The sequence below is a fragment of the Symphalangus syndactylus genome, chromosome 15, assembly GCF_028878055.3.
Source record: "Symphalangus syndactylus isolate Jambi chromosome 15, NHGRI_mSymSyn1-v2.1_pri, whole genome shotgun sequence".
Classification (NCBI taxonomy): domain Eukaryota; kingdom Metazoa; phylum Chordata; class Mammalia; order Primates; family Hylobatidae; genus Symphalangus; species Symphalangus syndactylus.
The window spans coordinates 10,825,958-10,839,702 of record NC_072437.2 but is presented as its reverse complement, the minus strand read 5'-3'; the positions used below and the strand labels follow the sequence as shown (position 1 = coordinate 10,839,702).

The 13,745-nt window shown below is 44.9% G+C and overlaps 1 long non-coding RNA gene across 1 annotated transcript; it reads left to right on the top strand.

Annotated features, from left to right (window-relative positions):
- The first annotated feature begins 5,834 nt into the window (after window positions 1-5,834).
- LOC129463871 (uncharacterized) lies at window positions 5,835-6,778 on the top strand. The gene is made up of 2 exons (XR_008651319.2): window positions 5,835-5,947; window positions 6,477-6,778. It is a non-coding gene; the product is annotated as an uncharacterized lncRNA (long non-coding RNA).
- The last annotated feature ends 6,967 nt before the right edge of the window (window positions 6,779-13,745 follow it).

Below are 13,745 nucleotides of genomic sequence, written 5' to 3'. Positions count from 1 at the left end.
CTGTATTGCTTTCTTGGAGCCCTGGGAAATATTGGTCACCTGAACTCCTTAAAAACAAGTGTGGAGAAAGGGAAGTGTGCAACAAGGTACCTGGTGTCATTGTCCTGGCAGAAGCACTGCGGGGAGGAGTCCTGCAAGTTGCAATCAGCTGAGTCAGGGAAGGACAGGACAGAGGCCCTGGCCAAATTTCCTTTAAGAAAATAGCAATTTTCTCCCACAAGTAACATGACATTCAATTTCACCCAATATCCACACCTGACTTTTGAAGGTCAGAGAACTGACAGTGCGTTTTATTTTGTCAGCAGTCGAAGAACACAGGGAATGTGGGAGAGTACTACTACGCCTGGTTTTTTTGTTTTGTTTTATTTTGTTTTGTTTTGTTTTTTAGACTGAGTCTCAGTCTGTTGCCCAGGCTGGGGTGCAATGGTGCAATCTCAGCTCACTGCAACCTCTGCCTCCTGGGTTCAAGCTATTTTCCTGCCTCAGCCTCCTGAGTAACTGGGATTATAAGCATGAACCACCACACTGGCTAATTTTTTTGTGTTTTTAGTAGAGGTGCGGTTTCACCATGTTGGCTAAGCTGGTCTAACCTCAGGTGATCTGCCCACCTTGGCCTCCCAAAGTGCTGCTGGGATTACAGTGTGAGCCAACCCACCCAGCCGATTATTAGGCCTGTTTTATGATGTACAATTTGATTTAAGAAATCTTAAGGAAAAACAGCAACTGTAAGAATATTTAATGCAAAGCAGAGATAGTTTTCCTTTAGTAGAATTGTCTTAACAATCATTGTTAGGTAACATGGGGTACCTTAAAATGGCGCCGTACCTTAAGATGGGGCCGGTTCCGGGTTCTTCTCCCCTCCTTGACCGGGCACTGTCTGAACCCGCCAAAGGAGGGCCAATCAGAAAGAAGCATCTCCCGCCTTCCCTTGGGCCCGCCCCTAGCCCAATCCACGAAGGCCCAAGGGATATAAAACCCAGCACAACAGCAGCCCTCTCTCTCTTCTCTTCCTTCTCTGCTCGATACCTCCAATAAAGATATCTTGATCACGACCGGTGTAGTTTGGTCTCCGCCCAGCCCCTTTCATTGGTGCCGTGACTCGGATCGGGACTCCCCACCCCCCTTGGTGGGACCCCGATCCCTTTCGGGCTCAGTCCAGACCCCGGCTGGTCTTCGCTCATTTTCCTGTTCCCCGACCTCTACGCCCAACACTGGCCTCATCTCGGTAAGTCTCCCCTTCCGGTGTCCAACATCAGTCGACCGGCTCCCACCTCAGCCGCCCACACGGCTGCCGTAAATCCTTAGACTCGGCCTCCAGGGAGCAAGGCTCCCTCCTTTTCCTCCTCACTCGCCAGGCCTGGGCCCCTTCCCCTTTCTCACTCCAAAAATCCTGGTGCCAGGTGGCCCACGGCCCTCGGCCTCCTAGAGGCCCTTAGTCCTTTTGTTTTGGTGATGACCGACTCGAAGGGTCTGACTCACAGCATGGTCATCGGTTGGTAGCGGACGCCCTGCCCAGCCCTTTGCCATATATTTCCATAAAACCCCCTCTTCTCATAATGGGAGCCTCTGCATCCCTGCCGGCCGACTCTCCCTTACAATGCCTTTTAAATAACTTATCAGCCCTTGGTTTGGCTGCTGATCTCAAACCTACATGCCTCATTAAATTGTGCACTCAAAACTGGCCCACCTACCCCCTAGACAACCAAAACAGATGGCCCACTTATGGGTCCTTTGATCCCAACCTTCTCCGGGATCTCTACAACAATTGTGAGTGAACAGGAAAATGGGCAGAGATCCCCTACGTTCATAGCTTCTTTCTTCTATGGGACAAACCCAACCTCTGCCTCCCTTGCAAGCCGCAACACCTTATCGCTGCTCTCAAGCTACCAACCTCTCTTTCCACTCCCGACTTTGCCGACGAACTCCCCCCATACCACCACCCTCCACCTCATCTTCCGGTCGCCGCTCAACCGGCTTCAACCAGCTACCAACCCGGACCACACGAAGAACCAAACTGCTCACGACCCGCTCTCATGCATCTCCTAAGTGCTCTTCTCTGGCTTTCCGCCTCTCACATCTTTATACTTTCCTCCGCCGGCGGGCCCTCTTCCCAGCCCTATTCTCACTATGATAGAAAACGGCTGGGACCCTCTCTTCCACATGTTCCACTTCGCCATCTGGCTCCCACATCAACAAACACACCCCCTTCCTATATTATACCACTAAAAACAACGCCTCCTCCTGAGCCATACATATCGACAACCCCGCCGACCCGGTCTGGGGCCAGTCAGTTACAGGAGGCATATATCCCAGCAATGCCTGGGCATATCCAACTCAAACCATAACTATTTCCCGTTCCCTCAAAGAGTCCATCTCTAACCAAACCTTTAACCAGCTTCTCCTCAGAAACTACCAGCTCCTAGCGACTTGTGAAGACACGGCAGTCTCCAGAGACAGTCTCACACCCTGCTGACCTCTTAAACGGCCAACGACCGGCAACAGATACCCAGGATTGGGGGGGAGGGAGGGGGTAGGCCTGCCCTCGTACCTTAAATTATCTACCATCTTCTTTTCTCTTCAGGCAGACCAAACTCTACCCCTAGTACCCCAGATGGCTACAGCAAGCTTAAACACCCTTTGCTCAGACAGCTGGCTCATTGCCAACCCATCCCTGCCCCTCAACTGGCTCACGGCACTGGAGGACAAGGAACATTCATGGACTTCTTGGCCTCATACTCATACTGTACCCCATGCACAACCCTGACAGTTCTCCCTGTGCCCCCTCCCCACAGTGCCCCCACTCAGCACGAAGCAGCCAGATGAACCATGACGCCCATTTTCCTCCATTTAAGAAAACAAAAAGGGAGGAATGTTAGGTAACATGGGGTACCTTAAAATGGCGCCATACCTTAAGATGGGGCCGGTTCCGGGTTCTTCTCCCCTCCTTGACCGGGCACTGTCTGAACCTGCCAAAGGAGGGCCAATCAGAAAGAAGCATCTCCCGCCTTCCCTTGGGCCCGCCCCTAGCCCAATCCACATAGGCCCAAGGGATATAAAACCCAGCACACCAGCAGCCCTCTCTCTCCTCTTCCTTCTCCGCTCGATACCTCCAGTAAAGACCTCTTGACTGCGACTGGTGTAGTTTGGTCTCCGCCCGGCCCCTTTCAATCATCATATTGTTTTCCACAATAATCGAGCTAATTTACATTCCCACCAACAGCGTCAACACGTTCCTATTTCTCCACATCCTCTCCAGCATCTGTTGTTTCCTGACTTTTTAATGATCACCATTCTAACTTGCGCCATTCTAACTGGTGAGATGGTATCTCACTGTGGTTTTGATTTGCATTTCTCTAACGACCAGTGATAATGAGCTTTTTTCATGTTTATTGGCCGCATAAATGTCTTCTTTTGAGAAGTGGTTGTTCATATCCTTTGTCCACTTTTTGATGGGTTGTTTTATTCTTGTAAATTTGTTTAAGTTCCTTATATATTCTGGATATTAGCCCTTCGTTAGATGGATAGATTGCAAAAATTTTCTCCCATTGTGTGTTGTGTGTTCACTCTGATGGTAGTTCTTTTTGCTGTGCAGAAGCTCTTTAGTTTAATTAGATCTCATTTGTCAATTTTGGCTTTTGTTGCCATTACTTTTGGTCTTTTAATCATGAAGTCTTTGCCCATGCCTATGTCCTGAAAGGTATTGCCTAGGTTTTCTTCTAGGCTTTTTATGGTTTTAGGTCTTACATTTAAGTCTGTAACACCATGGAATACTACGCAGCCATAAAAACAGATGAGTTTATGTCTTTTGCAGGGACATATATAAAGCTGGAAACCATCATTCTCAGCAAACTAACACAGGAACAGAAAACCAAACACTGTATGTTCTCACTCATAAGTGGGAGTTGAACAATGAGAACACATAGAAACAGGGAGGGGAACATCACACACCTGGGCCTGTTGAGGGGAAGAATAGCATTAGGAGAAACACCTAATGTAGATGACAGGTTGACAGATGCAGCAAACTACCATGGCACATGTATACCTATGTAACAAACCTGCACGTTCTGCATATGCATCCCAGAACTTAAACTATAATAATAATTTTAAAAATCACTAAACAACAACAACAACTAAAAACCATTCATCATATTGTGTCTGGGATTGGTTCCTTCCAGTGGGTTCTTGGTCTCGCTGACTTCAAGAATGAAGCCGCAGACCCTCGCTGTGAGCGTTACAGTTCTTAAAGATGGTGTGTCTGGAGTTTGTTCCTTTAGATGTTCAAATGTGTCCAGAGTTTTTTCCTTCTAGTGGGTTCGTGGTCTCGCTGACTTCAGGAGTGAAGCCGCAGACCTTCGCGGTGAGTGTTACAGCTCTTAAGGGTGGTGCAGACCCAAAGAGTGACCAGCAGCAAGATTTATTGTGAAGAGCGAAAGAACAAAGCTTCCACAGCGTGGAAGGGGTTGTTGCTGGTGGCTCGGGTGGCGAACTTTTATTCCCTTATTTGGCCCTGCCCACGTCCTGCTGATTGGTCCATTTTACAGAGCACCGATTGGTCCATTTTACAGAGTGCTGATTGGTCCATTTTTACAGCTTGCTGATCTGCGCGTTTACAAACCTTTAGCTAGACACAGAGCACTGATTGGTGCATTTTTACAGAGTGCTGATTGGTGTGTTTGCAATCCTTTAGCTAGACACAGAGCGCTGATTGGTGCGTTTTTACAGAGTGCTGATTGGTGTGTTTGCAATCCTTTAGCTAGACAGAAAAGTTCTCCAAGCCCCTACTCGATCCAGGAAGTCCAGCTGGCTTCACCTCTCAATATTATATCCCCTAGCCAACCAAAAACGTTTAGGGTACCAGATATGGTAGCTCATTCCTGTAATCCCAGCATTTTGGGAGGCTGAGGCTGGCAAATTGCTTGATCTCAGGAGTTTTAGACCAGCCTGGGCAACATGGCAAAACCCTGTCTCAAAAAAAAAAAAAAGAATTGCAGGGTGTGATGGCCTGTGCCTGTAGTCTGGCTACTTGGGCGTAGGGGACTGAGGTGAGGGTTTCTCTTGAGGCCCAGAATTCGAGGCTGCAGTGAGCTATGATTATGCCATTCCACTCCAGCCTGGGCGACAAAGTGAGACCCAGTCTCGAAAAAAATAAAATAAATAAAATAAAAGGTTTAGGGCACTATTATTTCCTAAATTTAATTATAAACTAAATTCCTTGGAAATATTCATCTGAATTGACTAAAACATGATAATATGTCAATTTACGTTTCTAAATATATTTTTATTATTTTCATCCTTATTAGATTATTTCCTAGCTGCTTTCAAATTAGTAATCATAATTATGCAAAAACAAACGTAAGTCTTCAAAAGGTAAGCATGTCAGCATTAAACCTGCTATTTTTAGGATAAGATCCACTTTCCATGAAGTTTGTTTTATTGCTTCCTAGTTCTCTGTGCAGAAGAAATGTGCTCCAGGAGCCTGCCCTGCTCCGCCCAGCTGTAAATCTGGGGCGCGTTTCCCTCCCCAGCTACTGCTTCCTCCTGGGCCTCCCGGCATTCACCAGCCAGGAGGCAGATCTTGGCCTCCTTTAATCCTGAATAGGCATGCAGGGTTCTATGCTAGACACAAAGGAAGCCACAGCCCGCAGAAGGCGAGCCGACAAGAACAAGGAAATGGTTCTGCCGTCATGTCCCCTGGAATCTCTGTGCCTTGGTGTCTCCGTTGGTAAAGACAGGATGTCCTAGATCTCCAAGGTTTCTTGAAAAACTAAAACCCATTATTGTTTAATGCCTTCTAGAAGTTGCCTAGGAAACACTTCTTCTTAGAAAAGATTCACAAACAGACCTGGAACGAATCCTTCTCGCTCTTCATACACTGAGACAGGATCAAATCTAAGACCGTGGCAGGGAGAAGCCGCACGCGGAGTCGCACTGTCAGGATCCAGGATCGGTAGGAAACAGGCTCTATGCGCTGCTCTGGCACCAGCCGGGCTGGCCCTTATCTGAATCCATTCCAAATGCTTGACGTTACCTTAAGCCACAGAACTCAGAATTAGATATAATAGGCGAGGCAAATGCTCACTATTCATGATACAAGATAAATCCTGATAAGGATAATAAAATTAGAAGTTATCTGTGATTAGCTTTAAACAAAACTTTGCTGCCTTGAAAACACTTTCTTTTCTCATATCTATATCATTTTCTCCCACGGTAATTTCAAATCATGACCTTTTATTTGGAATTTGAGCTCTGTACTTTCCCTCTAAATGAACTATCCTTAGAAACATTAATTATCTTTGAAAGTATAATTTCAGTAGCAGCAAAAGAACTCACTGTAATTTAAAAATTCTAGTATTGGTTATTTCTGTATTTTACTAATACAACTAACGCTGTCATAAGCACCTTAGTGAAAACCCCTTGCTTCAAGACTATTTCTTATGTTAAATTACCACAATTTTTTTTTTAATTCATACATTCAGATCTTAATCGGATTGCAAGTTCTTCAGGCTTGGAACCATATCACCACAATGAACCGCCAAGTATAAAGGGGTCCTTGGAGAAACTCCTACCGGCCTGCGCGCTGGGAGAATGGGGTGGAGCCACGGAAGTTCACGTGCTTTGCAGAGGGGAGGGGCCTGGCCTCTCCTGATCCCGGATAGTACCTGAGATTCAATCCCTGAGGCGGGAATACCTGCTAGCAGGACTGTTGCTTTGCTGAGAGTCCCTGTTTCCCTTTTTTTCTTTTTGGTCCAATAAATCCCATTTTTCTCACCCTTCAAAATCTCTGTGACCCTAATCTCTCATGGCCGTGTGACAAGGGCCCTAAAGAGAAAGTCCTACAAGAATAGCTTTCATATGATAATATCAGTGATAGGTTGTAGTTTATAATGGACTCCTCTCAGGAAGGTGTCCCTCAATAACTTGAACATTTAAAAAATTAAAAGATTGATTGTAGAGAGTCCACCTATGAAATGAGCACATATTAGAGCAGAGCTAGAAAATCAACGTAAAGAAACAGAGCAGCTGGCATGTCTACAAAACTCAACTTGAACATAGTGGGGGATATCAGCATAACTGAAGAAAACCGCTGTCAGCAGTTTGGGAGGGAAGGACTGGGTCTGAACACACAGACAAATTATAGGAAGAGCCACCAAGGTGGACGTCTCTTACCCAGTGCTCATGGAGTCAGAGCTCTGTTCACACGTTCCAAAGTATTCTTCCCCTGAGCAAAGCCATCTCTATTGTCAGATGCAGAGGCCCCAGCCAGGGGCCCAGAGAAGCTGGATTCTTCTAACTCCTGCAGGTCTTCAAAGCCTCTTCCAATTGTGATTGAGTTTCCCGTGTAGGTGCTGAGGGAAGAGAAAGCTCGGTTATTGTGACTTTCAGTCTCCTGGACTTTGTAGAGTGATTTCTCATTGAATTTAAGAAATAACACACAATCATTCAATTAGCAAAGCTTTAGCATGCAGCAGCTGTTCGCCAGGTCTTATGCCAGGCCCTGGGGATAAAAGGACGAACAAGATAACCCTACCCTCAGGGAGCGTCCAGTCCAAAGAAACCCAGGAGGCTCAACACAAGGTGATGATTTCTGTGACGTGGTTAAGTCCAGGGGGCCATAAAAAGAGGGGCCGCTAACCAGGCCTGTGGGCAGGCAAGCACTGGAGAAAGTTTCTATGAAGAGACAGCGTATCTGGATGAAGGCACACAGAAGAGCGTAAATTAGTAAGGTAAATGAATGAGGGTTAGAGACCAGGGCTATGCAATGAGGAAAAAGTGGCTTCCAGGTAGAAAACAGGTGTGAACCATTTTGTCTTCAAGAAGCTACAAACTGTTGTGTGTGGACGGGGCACAGGTATGAAGTTATAGACCAGTAAGAGATGGGGCTGGACACACAGGCATGGAGACTCCTCCCCAGCCATGTGCAGGAGCTCACTCTAAGGTCTGTGAGCAAAGAAGTCACTTATGATTTACTTCTGCAAAGGTCTCTATCATTACAGCATGCCCACTCTGCCCAGCACTATTGTAAATACTTCCCATACATTGAGCTGCACACTGGGGCTTATTATGCTCATTTTACTGCTGAGAAACTGAGTCCCTACCTCTTGGGCCCTTGCCCAGAGCCACACATGTGGCAGCTGTAGAGCTGGTGCCTTGACTTGGGTCCCCTGAGCCTGGAGTCTTGTGCACACAACTGTCCTCATGCTACACTGCCAGCGGGCAGCTAGACTGAAACCAGGGCATGGCCCCTCATCTGCATGCAAGCAAGGCTGTTTCTCTGTGTGGGTGATGCTGGTAGGGTTTCCTAACCCAGGCCAACAATGAAAACATTAAGTAACACTGGGTTCAGGGCCACCCATTGCAAAATACTGTTGGTAAGATCCTGTTAGGTCTAAATTGATCTGTTTTTTAATGGCTCAGTTTCAGCTCCAGGCTTCAGCAGATGTGTCGTTGAGGCGGTGTAAGATGAAAGTACATATGGCCGAGGCCATGAGCTAAATGCAGCAGTGGGCTGTGTCTGGAGAAGAGAGCCTTTTGAAGTGTGCTGAAGAATAGTTAATGGCAAGAGAGAGTGCTTTGGACACATTGTTCAGTTTTTAAAGAAGGCTATAAAATTGATACGCTGTATAGTGGACATTGTGTTTCATATGTACACACCCAATGTATAAATAGAAACACACAGGAAAAGATTATATCAAAATACAGAGTAGCAGACTTATACATGATTTTAGCTTTCTCCTATTTTCCACATTTTTTATGATAAACGCACATTGTTTTGTATATTCAGGAATATTTTTTCTCCACGAAGTTGTCACCAGAAACTTAAGAAAAAGCATTTTTATTGAAATACTCATTTAAAAAGTGCACAGATGAAAATTTTACAGCTTGACAAGGCCCCAGAGTCAGCCCATGATGTAGCCGGTGCCCGAGTCTACCTAGGAGGAGAATATTACCACCCTTTCCAGAAGCTTCGGGCTCTGCAAAGATAACTTCTGATGCCACAAATAGTTTGCCTGTTTCTGAAATTTATATAAGTGGAGTGCTGTGCAGTGTGTACCCTTTTGGCATGTAGCTGATTTAGATCAACACTGTGCTTATGAGGATTCTCCTATGTTCCTGCATGTGGCAATCATGTTTCCTTCTCTTTGCTACATCATGCTCCATTGTATAAACATGCTGCATTGAGATTGTTCCCGCCATGACTAGCTGGGCCCAGTTAATGCAAGTGCTCCACTTTAGTAAGATTTTCAGAGTTTTTCAAAATGATTCTACCACATTACACCCTTGCTAACCATGCAGGTGAGTACTACTTGCTCCACATTTTTAGACACCTGTGTTCATTTTGCTCTTTCTGGTGGGTATGTAATGGGATTGTAGTGTGATTTCAATTTGCAATTTCTTCATGACAAACGAAGTTATGCACTTTTCATATTGATGGCAGTGGCCATCACACCAGTTGCAGCAGGGAGGTGCAACTAGGGTTGCACACTCCATGGGGCCAGTGGACCCTGCCCCTTCTGAGTTGGGGCGGGAACTCCCTGGGTGCTGTTGCAGCCACCCAAACTGCAGCTGCAGACCCAGGCCTCCTGATCTACAGAGTAGGCAGGAGCTGGGGACTAGCAGGAACCCTGCCCCTTTAGAGTTGGTGGGGGTAGGGAGCTCCTGGGTGAAGCCCAGGCACAGGACCCATGTGTCTCTGTAGCCTGTATCCATGGGGTCCCCAGGAAGGAACCCCCCATGTCCCTGCAGTCTCAGGAGTATCTGCCCCCACTGCATGGCCTCTCTTTGTGCCACGAGCCTGCACCCATCTCTGAGTGGGGATTGGGGCCAAGCCCCAAAGGCTGTGAATGGCAATGGGAGGCCGATTGATTCCTGAATGGAAATGGGCAGGTCCCCATGAAGGCCCCCTTTCAGGCTAAGGAGGGCCTGAAGGCTGGAGTGGGGACTCATGGTGCCTCTTCCAGCCCCACACATGGCTGCCCATGGACCAATCAGCACACATTTCCACCCCTCTGAGGTCCATAAAAGCCCTGGGCTCAGCCAGAGCAGGGCAGAGGATGGGCAGAGGACCAAGAGGGCAGAGAGAGGAGGAGATGACCAGCTGCAGAGAGGAGTACCCTCTCTGCTGATAGTTGGAGATGATGTGACAACCAGTTGCAGAGAGCAGCTACCATCTCTGATGAGAGCTGCTGCGGGCAGAGATAAGCCACCCTCTCCAGGGCCTCCTCTCCACTGAGAGCTGCAGACATCTGGAGGACTAGTTGAGAGGAGCTACCCTCTCCAGGACCTCCTCTCTGCTGGGAACTGAGCACTCAACAGATGGCCTGCCTGCAAAGAGGAGCTACCCACTGCAAGTCTCCTCTGAGCTATTCTAACACTCAATAAAGTTCATCTTCATCTTGTGCACCCTTCACTTGTCTGCATACCTCCCTCTTCCTGGACACAGGACAAGAGCTTGGGTAAAGGTGCTATGGCCACAGAGGTTTCTGGCCAGAAAAATCGCCACCCCAAACATCCCATAACAATATGGTTAATGGCTATGTGGATATTATCTTTTGTAATGTGACTTGAAGGTTTTTTTTTAAACCAATCTTTCCATTGACTTAATTGTCTGTGTCTTACTGACTTGTAGATCTTGTTTATATCTTCCAAATGCAAGTTTTTTGTATAACATAGGTAATTGCAAATACCTTGTTCTGCTCTGTTGATTGCCATTTCACCCTCTTACTGGTCTATTTTGATGAACTGAGTTTATTCATTTTAATGCATTCCAATTTATCATTTTTGTAGAAGATTCATGTTTTGGGGATCCTATTTAATAAATCGCTTTCTACTCAAAGTCATAAAGATATTCTATGTTTTACTCTAAAAAGTGCTTTGTTTCACCTTTTACATTATTATATATTATCCATCAGGAATTGATATTTATCTATAATGTGATGTATGGGTCATGATATGTTTGTTCACTTTTCAAGTCTTCCAAATTAATTACCTAAAAATAATTTTTAAATTCTATACAGCACTCCCCCTCTCAAAAGACAATGGCCCTTCCTGAAAAAATAGTGTATAATAGCAAACCAAAGAAGAGTCCCTGATTAGGAAAGAAGGAGGCAGAAGCCATCAGATATTGGACAGCAGTCATATATGCTTTCACATACATCTCTCTATATAGATATAGATATGTATGTACTTATATATCCTGTGAGCTGTGTCTTTGTATTCCCATTTTATAGATGAAAATAATAAAATGATAATAACAGAAATAAAGCAACGTGCCCATGGTCATACAGTTTGTAAATGGCAGAGACAGGATTCAAATTCCCATCTTATCTCACTCCAACAGCAATACCCTTTCACTATTCCACATGCACGTAGCAAGGGAAACAGGTAATGATTATTCACTAGGATTCAGTTCCAAACCTACTTTCTCCAAGACTATCAGTTGCAGTCCCACTGGCTGGGCACCATTAATTTTGTGCTTCCAATCCTCCAGATCAATAGGCAGGCAACTGAATGGATGGAATATATCCAATCTGATTTATTTTCTAAAATGGCTACAGTAACTGGATTGATTCTGCTGTGGTCCAGTTATTTCAGATATAAAGACAGTCCCTAGGAATGGATTATCTAGCCTGAAATGTCTCTCTGATAAATAAATTAACACTGCATTTGTCACTAACACCATTTGCATTTGAATGAACTTCTCAGACATCTCCGCAAGAAAAGAAGATCCCATACATAACCCAGCCTCTGGGACCCCTTTTGCAACACACTGCAAAGAATAATTTCTCTGAAAGTGACCCTGATGAAAAAGCATCACTTGCCTAATTGTTGTGAAAATGAAAGCTTTATCTTGTGTTTTTCTATGCCCTCTTTCCACAAACACATTAGGAGGCAATTGCTACTTTATGGTCTAATGCTTTTAAGAGGGAAGAAAGCTGGAGCAGCTCAGCATTGCATGAGGCAAGCTGGGTGCAAAGAGGCTCATGGCACACGGTACAGGGCATGAATGTCTCCTTGAACCACACTGGAAATCAGGCTGATGGCTGGCATTAGAGCTCAGGCAGTTCTTCAGCACATCACATCTACCTGCTGGAATACATTTGCTCTTCTCATGATGTTAATATTCTAAACAAACAAACGTATACATCAATCCAATCAATACATTCTGAAACTCATGACCATCAAAGTTATGGAAATGTATTTTTTACATCTTCAATGTTCAGCTAAAAATCAATAAAAATCCATTATTTAATATTTCAACTGCTACACACTAGAGAAACAATTAGAAATAAATCTCTGTAAAGAAAAAATTAAACTGTCTTACACAATTACTAACTATTGATATTTATTTGTTATAATAGTATAGTTGGTGGGCACTTACTGGTAATTAAATCTATGTATAGTAGATAGCCTTAAAGGAAACAAAATGTTAAATTGTTAGATTGAGACTTTGCATATATATTGTGACCATTTCAGTGAATATTAAGATGCTAAGAGATGGACACTGGTTCAGTATTCCTGGTTACTGCTCTAAATACTGATTTAGTTTTACAATGTTTATTTAGGCACCGCAGATAATTAATATTAAGTGAACAAAATGAAATATTGTAACAATATAAAACTATGCTAGATTTAGTAACTAAGAAAAGGTAAGACGATGAAAATGTGCTTTGCTGTTTGAAGAATAACACCCAACAAAACATGTTTGGTGAAACTGAGAATCTAGAAAGAAGTTGAGACCCAATGAATTAATACTGATTCGAAACCAGAAATTTCAATGCTGAGAATAGCTACAATCAGATGCTGACTTCTTTAAAGCACTCCACGCCCCCACCCAAAGAGATGGCCATATAAGGTAGACTTTTTTTTTTTTTTTGAGATGGAGTCTCGCTGTGTCACCCAGGCTGGAGTGCAGTGGCATGATCTTGGCTCACTGCAACCTCCGCCTCCCAGGTTCAAGCGATTCTCCTACATCAGCATCCTGAGTAGCTGGGATTGCAGGTGCTGGCTACCACGCGTGGCTAATTTTTGTATTTTCAGTAGAGTCAGTGTTTTGCCATGTTGGCCAGGCTGGTCTGGAACTACTGACCTCAGGTGATCCACCGCCTTGGCCTCCCAAGGTGCTGGGATTACAGGCGTGAGCCACCATGCCTGGCTAAGGCAGGCATTTGATAGAACAAGCATGTGTTTTGGATAAAGAAACTGAGGCTGAGAGAACGATCTGATTGACGTCATTGAGTCAGTCAAGGCTGCAACTTGAGTCCAGGCTTGTGTCACTCTCAAGACCTGTTCATTCCCATTCACAGGGGGACTTCCCTGTCCAACAATTCCATCTAAATTTATTTGCATTTTTAAAATCATTTATTTTCTTAGGCCTGAGCCTCTTTAAATAGGGTACACCTTCTTAGAAAGCAAAACTTTACAAAAAAAATATGGCATATCCTAAATGTCACAATGAGGAATTATTTTTGGTACCTCAATGGTTCAAAAATCTGTTTATACATAGTCATAAACTTTAACGGGGGGGGGGCCCTATCCATTCATTCTCTTACCAAACATTTTTTGAGTATCTACTATGTGCCACGTGCCATGCAGAGCACTGGGAATACCAGAATGAGTGAAAATCATGCCCGCCTATGAGAGTTCAAGAAGCAGAGCAGAAAGCAGTGGCTAAAGGAAATGGCATTCACCCTGGATTGCTCATAACTCAGCTGGGGGTGCTCAAGGGAGTTTTTTGGGGGCAGGTG